At 41.9% G+C, this 12,450-nt stretch overlaps 1 long non-coding RNA gene across 1 annotated transcript in view; it reads right to left on the bottom strand.

The window, feature by feature from the left end:
- Positions 1–10,209: 10,209 nt before the first annotated feature.
- Positions 10,210–12,450, bottom strand: part of LOC116686306 (uncharacterized) — a 24,081-nt gene continuing 21,840 nt past the window's right edge. Inside the window, exon 3 of the long non-coding RNA XR_004331215.1 lies at positions 10,210–10,223. This is a non-coding gene — a long non-coding RNA (uncharacterized LOC116686306). The remainder of the gene's footprint in view (positions 10,224–12,450) is intronic.

Raw genomic sequence — 12,450 nt, 5'->3', positions numbered from 1 at the left:
GGAATAAACCCTAGTGCACCCATACTAACCTAGTGACAAAACATGACAACTAGTGACCCAGACTAACCTAGTGACAGACTAACCCTAGTGACCCAGACTAACCTAGTGAACCCAGACTAACACTAGGACCAGACTAACCCTAGTGACCCAGACCAACCTAGTGATCAAGACTAACCCTAGTGACCCAGACTAACCTAGTGATCAAGACTAACCCTAGTGACCCAGACTAACCTAGTGAACCAGACTACCTAGACCAGACTAACCCTAGTGACCAAGACAACCTAGTGAACCAGGACTAACCTAATGACACAGACTACATAGGCACAGACTAACTAGTGACCCAGACTAACCTAGTGGCCCGACTAAACTAGTGACCCAGACTAACCCTAGTGACCCAGACTAACCTAGTGACCCAGACTAACCCTAGTGACCAAGACTAACCTAGTGACCCAGACTAACCCTAGTGACCCAGACTAACCTAGTGATCAAGACTAACCTAGTGACCCAGACTAACCTAGTGATCAGACTAACCTAGTGACCCAGACTAACCCTAGTGACCCAGACTAACCTAGTGACCCAGACTAACCCTAGTGGACCCGACCAACCTAGTGATCAAGACTAAAACTAGTGACCCAGACTAACCAGTGATCAAGACAACCTAGTGACCCAGACTAACCTAGTGACCAGCCTATAACCTAGTGACCCAGACTACCTAGTGACCCAGACTAACCTAGTGATCAAGACTAACCTAGTGAACCAGACTAAAACGAGTGACTAAAGGCTAACCATAGTGACCCAGACTAACCTAGTGACCCAGACTAACCTAGTGACCCAGACTACCCTAGGAACAAGACTCAAAACCTAGTGATCCAAGACTAACCTAGGGACCCAGACTAACCTAGTGACAGACTAACCATAGTGACCCAGACTAACCTAGTGACCCAGACTAACTAGACACCGCTAACCCAGTGACCCAGACTAACCTAGTGACCAACTAACCCCGAATGACCCAGACTACCTATAAGGACCCAGACTAGGCTAAGAGTGACCAGACTAACCTAGTGACCCAGACTACCCTAGTGACCCAGACTAACACTAGTGATCAAGACTAACATAGTGACCCAGACTAACCCTAGAGTGACCCAGACTGACGACAACTCGTGACCCAAGACTAAGCAAGTTGACCTAGTGATCAAGACTAACCCTAGTGACCCAGACTAACCCTAGTGACCCAGACTAACCCTAGTGACCCAGACTAACCTAGGCTACTTCATAATCTATCAACAAATATTGTCTTTATCTCAATTTCCAACAGCTGAGATAACATCTATGTTTAGGGAATGCATCAGTCTCTACTAGCACACTATTAAACATGGAAGTGGGGTTTGTTTTTTGTCATACGATTATAATTCATGTTAAAAATCCACTATGTGATTAGTCTTATCTTGGAAAAAAAAAAAATCATGTCCCGATTAATTTTCTGAATTGAGTAAGGAATACATGTTTATCACAGAAAATGAGGAAAGGCCGCTGATTTTCAAGTAGAAAAAATGTAACTTGGACCATTTTTCTTCATGTAAAAATTTGAAATGGGTCAATTTGACCCGGATACCATACCAGGGTTAAGCAAGGCACCAAACCACTCACTCTGAGTACTCCGCATAGGTACTGAGCATGTGTGTTGTTATTACACACAGGCCTGATATACACAGAGTGTAAACTGTAATTTCCCCCATAGGGGGATCAATAAAGATTATAAATTAAATTTAACAAGCAACATAAATGTCAACATGAAACCACACTACAGCACAGTGTTTACGTCCACCTCTCTAACACACTCTGCTTTTCCTGTGACATAATTCTTCGCCGAATAACTCCACACAATGTTTATATACTGTATTGGTACAAGTTTTTTAAGAGAAAGCTATGTCTACTCCTCTATCCAAACACGCTGAACCAAAATCGATGGAGGGAAGACGGGAGCACGGCTGGCCAGAGCTCGGCTTCTCACTCAGGCAATTAGCTAAGTGCAAAACAAGGCTGTCCAGGCACTCTGGGCTGTCGGCCGACGGATGAAAGGAAACACTCTCACCTCGCGTCCTGATCAATATGTGTGTTCTCTGGTTGGCCGTGTCCCACAGCAATTAACACACACACACACACACACACTCACTTGCACACACACAGCGACATCACCGTTCGGGTCGAAATACATTTGACCCGCACTTCTGCAAAGTCAAATAAAAGATCCACTCCAGTCTAATCTGCTCTCACCGCAGTGTGCTGACCCACACACACACACACACACACACATACACACTCTCTGCACACACACACACACACACACACACACACACACACACACACAGAAAACTGAGCAGGTGATAATATGTATTGACATTGCTACAAGAGATTCAACACAGATTTCAATACCACTTGCAAATAAATATCAGTATTTTCAGTTACGTTTTTGAAAAAGAGAGTTTGCAGAATTCATTACATTTTGCAATTTTGATTAAATGTTTATGAATAATTGGTCCATTTCTATACAAATTGGGGATTTGAGATAATTTAGTCTTTCAGTACCGGCTTCACGTGACCGGTCGGCTACAGCCAAATGTTAGATATCCTCAGAGATGGGTAGAGGAGCAAAATGTTGTCAGGGCTGTAGTAGAGACCACCTTAGTCGAGTCCAAGACAAGTCCAAGACCAGAACTAGTTGACTCCAAGTCTTTATTATTTTTCTATCCATCTATCCATCTACCTAAAATTCACACAAATGGTTCAAAATAATAATATTAACATTTCAATAAATCACGGGAGAGTCCGGTACAGCGTACAAGTGAATGTACAGTTGGTAGAGTCTGCAGTTCCAGCTTAATGAATGCTGCATGTTGCATTATGATCACACAACACAACACAACGCAACGCAACGCAACGCAACGCAACGCAACACAACACAACACAACACAACAGGATTGGCTGATGTCTAAGGGCCAGGCGTACCAAGAAACAGAGGAAAGAGTTTATAACGTGGACATATGACGTAGGATTCCACCCTGTAAGGATACAGTAGATGGTATAAACCAGGGCTGTAGTCAAGACCACCTTAGTCAAGTCCAAGACAAGTCCAAGACCAGGACTAGTCGAGTCCAAGTCAAGACCGAGTCCAAAAAGGTTTGAGACCGAGTCCAGGACAGAAAAAAAGGTCTTTTGCATGACAGTATCAAGACGATCATTTTGGGTTTCACTTTCCCTCCAATATTATTATCAACATAATAAAGACACCTGTACTCGGTCCAGACCAGAAGCCATATTGGGCAAGACCAGCGGCCAAGACCGAGACAAGTCAGAGTCCAAATACTAGCAGGTCCGAGACAAGTCCGAGACCATAGAAAAACGGTCTTGTGTCCAGACTCGCTTCCAAGACCGGACTTGAGTACTACAGCCCTGAAAATTGTAAGTAAGTAATTGCAAAGTAAAAGTAAAAAGTAGTAATTAATTACTTGAGTAAGAGTAAAAAAGTAACTGTTGAGTAATGTCTGATTTTATTTTTTAACACAAGCATTCAATCAGACATAATGAGGCTGCTGTTTCACACTGTTGCTATGGTAACCATGCTTTCAATTTGAGGCCGGGGGGGGTCTTCCTCGTCCGTGTTGCCTTGCCGACGGTTGATTCGGACATCTTTGTTTTGCTGCGACTGTAAAGCTAACCCGTCCCGCAGGCTGAGCTTGAGTATGGTCACATGAATGCACGACGACGTTTGATTGGTGGAACACAGTCACATGGTTGAGCCTTTACAGGAAGTCTCTCTCTCTCTTTCAAAATAAAACATTAAAACGAGGCGTATGGGGGGGGGGGGTTGACGCGAAGAATACCAAACAGGTATAAAGAACAGTAAGGAGTAAAAGTAAGTAAGACAGCTTCTTCTTCACAAATCTACTCAGGTAAAAGTAAAAAGTTTCATTCAAATTGATGTGTTTTCATTTTCTGTTCATGAGAACGATGCACGGTAGTAGCCCATTGGTTCGTTTGGCAAAAGGTAAAGTAATTGAGTACTACTGTATTTAAATACTACTGTCTTTGAGGAGTCATTGAAGTATCTGCTGGGTTACTTCCATTTATTTTGAAAAATGCAAATCATTTCACGCTGAGTTACTGCTACTACGGTACTTGATCCGAACCTCCATTTAACACTCTCATTTGAAATGATTGCGCCTTGTGTGTGTGTGTGTGTGTGTGTGTGTGTGTGTGTGTGTGTGTGTGTGGTTATGTGAGCAAGCCATGTTGTTTCCAATGTTAAGACACAGTGTGCGGTTTCCTCAATCATGCTTTTAGAAACCATTACTGTCTGTCTCCTGTACACCTCGTGGGTACAGGTGGTGGGCGATCGACACTTGAGTGTGCTGTGCGTGGTGTGTGGGTGTGTGTGTGTGTGTGTGTGTTGGTTGTTATGTGTGTGTGGTGTGTGTGTTGTGTTGTTTCACATGTTCAGTATTTCCTTAAGAATTTCCTCGTTCAAATGCCTGCACATCGAAAAGCCACTATTCGGTAACGCGCTAATTAATATACTATCTAAGAATAATTACAATGCTATGCTTGACTCTTCTAATTGCCTGGAATCCAATCCTGTAAATACGTTCAATAGTTGTGCTTATATTATTTATATTATTTTACGTCATGTTATATTGTAGCCTAATGTATTTCATTGCTGGTCTGTGGACTGATTGTTGCCTGCTGTAACACCATCATTGTCTTGATTTCTTTGGGGTCAATATCATCTATCATCTCTCTAGCCATTGGGTTTGTGTGAAATCAAAGTGACCGGGAGATTATATCTTATATTATATATATAATATATATATCGATATATATAGTATATAAGTATATATTATATAGTCCATCCACCATAAGTCTGAGAAATAAGCACCACTAATTATCAAAAACTTGTTTCATGTAGGTTTTTTTTTACCTTTTTATAATTGATTCTTGTCTTCTCCCGAAACAGACAATTATCATATAATATATATATATATAATATATAATATCTATATAGTTATAAGTTGGGGTCTTACATAAATAACTAAAAGTTTCAGGCTGTATGATTTAAAGCCTAATACTGTGTGGTGGTCCACCAGTACCTGGGAACAGATTTTCTTTATATATTGTATGTATATATATAATAATATCTAGGACTGAGTATACATACCCTGACGTGTAAGCTTGTACTTGTTCATCAACTGTGCAATGTCCTGAATTAAACACAATAATATTAAAAGTAGATTTATATATATACACACACATATTATGATCATTGTCTTTTGGTGAGAAAACAAGGAAATTCAGTTTTAAAAAGGGAAAAGAAAACTACAGAAACAAGATTATTGATCATTATTGGTGCTTATTTCTTAGAACTTCATGGTGTTATATACATATAAATATAACACCAGACGAGGGTTAGGATCCAAGTCATCTTAACTTATTTTATGAAGATTGCAGGGGGGGGGGGGGGGGCGGGGGGGGGGGGTGGGGCGTGGTGGGGGGTTGCATGTAGGTCACCAATCCAGCCGTGCTCGGCCATGAATCCATAAACTGTGGCGTAGAACAATTGTTGCTTCTTGCCTGGGGGGTCACTCCCACACTCGCCCCGGTGCTGCTCTATCCCATCCGGCATCATCTTTGTTCTCAGACCGTGGAAGCCATATTTATGTAAAGCCGACTTGGATGAGACTGCCAACGCGCTGTCGCAAAGAACAAAAAGAAACCGTATCGATTGTTGCGGAGGGCCTTGTTTTAAATTCCAGGTCACAGCCCACAGCCTTCCTTCTGCAGGGAAGCGGCAGGGATGTGAACATATGAAAAAAAATAAAGACATGAGAAGATGGAACAACGGAGGACGGAAAAAGAAATTGAGATACAGCAAGTGAAAACGAGAGCTGGTTTGGAAAATAAATCTATGAAGAAAATATTTGCATTCCTACATGATGAAGAGGCTGTTGCAGAAAATGCCGCTGGCTTTAGGTGTTTTCCTCTTTATTGTGGCCCTTTTTTTGTAGTTTCAAGAAGAAAAAACTAACATATAGTCGTATAATAATGTTCTTACCGCCTCGAAAGCAGCCGTATCAAAACTCCTGAGAAGTTTTTCATTTCACAGTGAAACCGTTATATAAGTAGTAGCATCAGACAGCAGGTGAAAGGATGTTTTTATAATCCACCTCATATCATATTCAACCAGACACAAGTATTGTATCGGGCTGAGAGCAAAATTGGCCATAAAAACAGAGCATTTGAGGATACTGCCATGCATCCTCCATGTTTATTTCGTATATTAAGAGAAACGTTAAAATGACTTGTGAATAAAATAGTTCCAGCACATATTTCCCTTTTAAACCACATATTTTTGGTTTTTACATCTCTGTACCTGTACAAATTAAACAAAACACACATGTATTCAGTGTTAAAACTGGAAGTATTGTAACTTTTGGAAAGTGACCCTGTTTTCACTTCTTAAACTAAGTTAACAAACGAGCAGGGGTGGGGCTAGAAAGGGGGGCACAGGGTGGTACCCCCCCCCCCCCCCTCCCCACCTGTGGAATATGATTGCTGGAGTGGCTAGAAATGGTGATAGGTGTAAACCGAGCCCAGGGTACCAGCTTGCCTTTGAGAAAATTAAAGCTCAGATGGGCTGATGTGGAATCTTCCTGTTATGATGTCATAAGGGCATGGGTACCTCCCCTTCCTCTGCTTTCACCCCCCCCCCCACCCCCCCCCCCCCCAGAGAATTTGTCCACATGAGAGAGAGAAGACATCATGCCTTCCAAACTTCAAAACTTTAAAGAGACTTCAGATACAGCATTGGGACCACTAAGGCCTATAAAAGAGACTTCAGATACAGTATTAGGGACCACTAAGGTATATAAAGCGACTTCAGATACAGTTTAGGGGACCACTAAGGTCTATATAAAAGAGACTTCAGATACAGTATTAGGGGACCACTAAGTCTATATAAAGAGACTTCAGACAGGATTAGGGGACCACTAAGGTGTATAAAAGAGACTTCAGATACAGTATTAGGGGACCACTAAGGTCTATATAAAAGAGACTCAGATACAGTATAGGGGACCACTAAGGTGTATATAAAAGAGACTTAGATACCGTATTAGGGGACCACTAAGGTCTAATAAAAGAGACTTCAGATACAGTATTAGAAGACTACTAGGTCTATATAAGAGATACTTCAGATACGTATTAGGGACCACTAAGGTCTATAAAGAGACTTCAGATACAGTATTAGGGACCACTAAGTCTTATAAAAGAGCTTCAGATACAGTATTAGGGGACCACTAAGGTCTATATAAAGAGACTCAGATACAGTTAGGGGACCACTAAGTGTATATAAAAGAGACTTCAGATACCCGACAGTATTAGGGGACCACTAAGGTCTATATAAAAGACTTCAGATACAGTATTAGGGACCACTAAGGTTATATAAAAAGAGACTTCAGATACAGTATTAGGGGACCACTAAGGTCTATATAAAGAGACTCAGATACAGGAGTAGGACCACTAAGGTCTATAAAGAGACTCAGATACAGTATTAGGGGACACTAAGGTCTATATAAAAGAGACTTCAGATACAGTATTAGAAGACCACTAAGGTCTAATAAAAGAGACTTCAGATACAGTATAGGGGACCACTAGGTCTATATAAAGAGACTTCAGATACGTATTAGGGACCCTAAGGATATATAAAGAGACTTCAGATACAGTATTAGGGACCACTAAGGTCTATATAAAAGAGACTTCAGATACAGTATTAGGGGACCACTAAGGTCTATATAAAGAGACTTCAGATACAGTATTAGAGACCACTAAGGCTATATAAAGAGACTTCAGACAGTATTAGGGGACCACTAAGGTCTATATAAAAGAGACTTCAGATACAGTATTAGGGACCACTAAGGTCTATATAAAGAGACTTCAGATACAGATAGGGACCACTAAGGTCTATATAAGAGACTTCAGATACAGTATTAGGGACCATAAGGTCTATATAAAGAGACTTCAGATACAGTATAGGGACCACTAAGGTCTATATAAAAGAGACTTCAGATACAGTATTGGGGACCACTAAGGTCTATATAAAGAGACTTCAGAACAGTATTAGGGGACCACTAAGGTGTATATAAAAGAGCTTCAGATACAGTTAGGGGACCACTAAGGTCTATATAAAAGAGACTTCAGATACAGTATTAGGGGACCACTAAGGTGTTTAAAAGAGACTTCAGATCAGTATTAGGGGACCACTAAGGTCTATATAAAGAGACTTCAGATACAGTATTAGGGACCACTAAGGTCTATAAAAGAGAATTCAGATACAGTATTAGGGGACCACTAAGGTCTATATAAAAGAGACTCAGATACAGATTAGAAGCCACTAAGGTCTATATAAAGAGGACTTCAGATACAGTATTAGGGGAACACTAAGGTCTATATAAAAGAGACTTCAGATACAGTATTAGGGACCACTAAGGTATTATAAAAGAGACTTCAGATACAGTATTAGGGGACCACTAAGGTCTATATAAAAGAGACTTCAGATCAGTATTAGGGGACCACTAAGGTCTATATAAAGAGACTTCAGATACAGTATTAGGACCACTAAGGTCTATATAAAGAGACTTCAGATCCAGTATTAGGGACCACTAAGGTCTATATAAAGAGACTTCAGATACAGGATTAGGGACCACTAAGGTCTATATAAAGAGACTTCAGATACAGTATTAGGGACCACAAGGTCTATATAAAAGAGGACTTCAGATACAGTATTAGGGACCACTAAGGTCTATATAAGAGAGACTTCAGATTACAGATTAGGTTGCCACTAAGGTCTATATAAAGAGACTTCAGATACAGTATTAGGGACCACTAAAAGCATCCAAAAAGCACCATGTCATGGTTCCTTTAAAGGCCTTTACAAAATGGCAGTTTCTTTTTCGAGGATTAATTCACACAATCAATATGTTTTTTATTGAAAAGAAGAAAAAAATATTCATGGGTACTTTCACACAGAACTAAAGTCTTGTCAAACAGGCAGATGAATCCAGCGTTGCACACTTTGACTTCAGCGCTGTGCTCTGGCTCGCCCTGTGGACTAGAAATCTATTTAGAGTGGGAGGATGAGATCAGGCAGATTCAGGGATATGGGGGGGGGGGGGCTGAGCTGGAGGGTCTGAGCTCAAGGATCAGATTCAGAGCTCTGGGGAGACACTCCAACCTAGACCATAGTACATGGTCTCTTGTGTTGTTGTGCCCAGGGTGGTCCAGTGGTGGCGCAGGCGCACGTGTACTTAGAGGTTTACGCCTCGATGCAGAGGTCCAGGATTGGAATCCGACATGTGACGATTTCTTGCATGTCTTCTACTTTCTCACCTAACTGTCCTGTCAAAAAAAAAAATTAAAGGCGGAAAAGCCCAAAAAATGCTCTCCTGATTTCATTTAAGTATAATTTCTCTGACAAGAAGAGGGGTGAAACACTGCCTGAATGAATATGGATTTTACATAATGCTTCACAATACATTTCCTCTTCTACTGAAACTCCAGCTGCTCTTTAACATCCTATGCATGCTAAAATGAATGAAGACATTTAAAATGTGTTTTTTTTTTTCTGGACTGCTGAGCATGCGGGCCAAGAGGAGCGACTGCATGGCGACCAACAGACTGAGTAACCCTGCAGCTGCACAAACGTGCATGCATGACATGAGGTCGGCATCACAGTCAGTTAGGTCCCTAATGTAGTGCAGCGAGGAGTTTCTCAAACCTGGTTCATTTCCATTAAGAGGGGACATAATTAAAAAATAAATAAAAGAGGCTTAAAAAGTAATTAAAGTAACTTATTTGACATAGTGCACTTATGGAAAGTTGAACAGGTATGTGAGGAGTCTTTTGCCCTCAGATCCAGGCTGGTCATCATGCTCACTGTAGCAGAAACACCCACCATAGGCCTCTTTAGGCGTCCTGCACACTGCCTGCATGGCGTAAGCGTGGCGTGTCACTTGCGTGATGGCTGCATGGCGTTTTCTATGTCTTTGCACACCAGACGTGTCTCTGACGGCGCTGCTGCTCCTACCAGCCTCGTCTGTACCAAGACATTCTCACTCCCATCTCGTCAAATACGGACGCTTGATCAGGTGCCTTTGTCGTTGTTATTGACGCTAAAACTCTCCTTTTAGCGTCATTTAACACATGCTTTGTCGGGACTATCGGCGTGTCTTTTGACGGTCTTGGTTGGGACTATTGGCGTCCCCTTTGACAGCATGGTCGGGACTATCGGCGTCCCCTTTGACAGCATGGTTGGGACTATCGGCGTCCCCTTTAAAAAAGCTTGGTCGGGACTATTGGCGTCCCCTTTGACACGCATGGTCGTGACTATCGTGGGTTTATGGTTTCCGTAGCACGCGGGAATAACGGGACAATTAAGGACACGCGAGACACCAACCCCCCTCTCCTGGGTGAAAGTCCTGTTTTTGTCAAAATTAGCGTGTTCACATGGGAACAGAAATAAAAAACAGACCCGCCACGCAGCTGAAACCCACCCGCCACGCAGGCAGTGGGCAGGAGCCCTTAGACGGGTGGTTGTTTTCAAATTAGCCTTTTTTTATTTCCTGAAAAGCCCAATTTTACCCCGACAGTGACAACATTCATTGTTCATATCTGCCTATTCAGGAGTCCAATGCACTCCATTGTAACTCCACTGTATTTCTCCTCCTGGGAAGCAACTCAGACTTCAGTAATCTGTGAGCATCAACACCTTGAGTCAGAAACAGAAGCACACAGGCAGCCGGTCTGTGAGCGATGACTCTACCTTTCCTGTGTCCTCAAAATCCCCTGATCCTGCGGGGCTCTGCTCTGTCTACATCTTATATCTACTATCGGGAGTGCAGCGGATAAAGGTCAGTGTCGCCTCGCTAACTGCCGGCTATGGCCATGGATAGAGTCCCTCCAGAGGCCTCGGTGCTGATGGCCTGTTTGCGTCGTCAGCGCTCCACTTTGTCCCGGGTCTACCTGGGGGAAGGGGCTCCTCTCAGGTTAATTGCACAGAGGAAAAAGTAGTTTGCTGCAGAAATGTCTAGGCTTTGGTAATCACTTATTACTAACACACCGGTTTCATTACACACCGAGTCCTTGCCGTGATGCGCTTTGCCGGCTGGAATACAAATAGGAAACTAGCTCATATGCAGTGTGATATCCGTGTTTTGAGGAAGATATCGCTTTGTTTCCCTTCAAGTTGATTGAGTAAAGCAAACGCTAGGTTTTAAAAACAAGCTAACGCCACTTATAAATTATGTCAGACAGTTATTAAAACACTGCCTAGAAGACTCATTCCTCACTCCACGTTCCCGTGTTCAAATCAGTCATAATCAATAATCCTGCCTTAGGCAATCTCAGAGTTAATGTTGATCCTGGGGAGGAGGAGGGGGAGGAGGGAAGGGGAGGGGGGGGGAAACATTAGCTCCTCAATGAGCGCATTAAAAAGCACCTTGGTCAGATTTATGAGTGTAATTTACTGCGGGCATGTCTGCGCTATTAATTTAAAAGACGGTGTACAGAACCAACAGGCATTTAGCATAATGCAAGCACACGGCGTTGTGCTGACTGTGGCAATGTAAGGGGGGGGGGGGGGAGTGCAGGTCCACATGCATGCACGCTGATGTACCGACGCAGCAAGAATGTGCGTGCACAGGCGTGACCGGTACGATTTGGGGATCAGTTCTGATCACTGATAGGTCTGAAGTCACCCTGCATTCAAGAGTCAGACAAATCCCACAAAACAAATTCAATTAAATTCATTCTCCCACCATGATAACTTAAAGGTTTGTTCTACTTTTATATTTAGTTGGATGGTTAGATAGCTAGATAGATAGATAGATAGACTGATAGATAGCTAGATAGATAGAATAGATAGATAGATAGATAGATAGATAGATAGATAGATAGATAGATATAGATAGACAGATATTTATTGATCCCAAAAAATGGGAAATTACAGTGTTACAGCAGCACACAAAATATACATACATACAATATGAAATAATAATAATAATAATAATAATAATAATAATAATAATAATAATAATAACAAAATATAAGAATAAAATATAAGAACAAATATTTAAATATATACAAGATGGAAAAACAAAATGTGCAACTGTTTAAGTATGCTAAATGTAAATGAACCAATCGGGCCGGTTGCCCTTATTGTAGTATTGTGTGTCTCAGAGTCTCATCTACCCCCCAGGGGTGACGTGTTGAAGAGTTTTATTGCCTGTGGTAGGAATGATTTCCTGTAGCGGTCCGTGGGGCATTTAAACTGTCTCTTTGAGAAGCTGCACCACTTTTGGACCAGTGTGGGGTGGAGAGGGTGGTCGGGGTTATCCATGATAGATA

Source organism: Etheostoma spectabile, unplaced genomic scaffold (assembly GCF_008692095.1).
Source record: "Etheostoma spectabile isolate EspeVRDwgs_2016 unplaced genomic scaffold, UIUC_Espe_1.0 scaffold351, whole genome shotgun sequence".
Lineage (NCBI taxonomy): Eukaryota > Metazoa > Chordata > Actinopteri > Perciformes > Percidae > Etheostoma > Etheostoma spectabile.
Note: the sequence above shows the minus strand (reverse complement) of the source record. Positions and strands in the feature narration are given on the sequence as shown.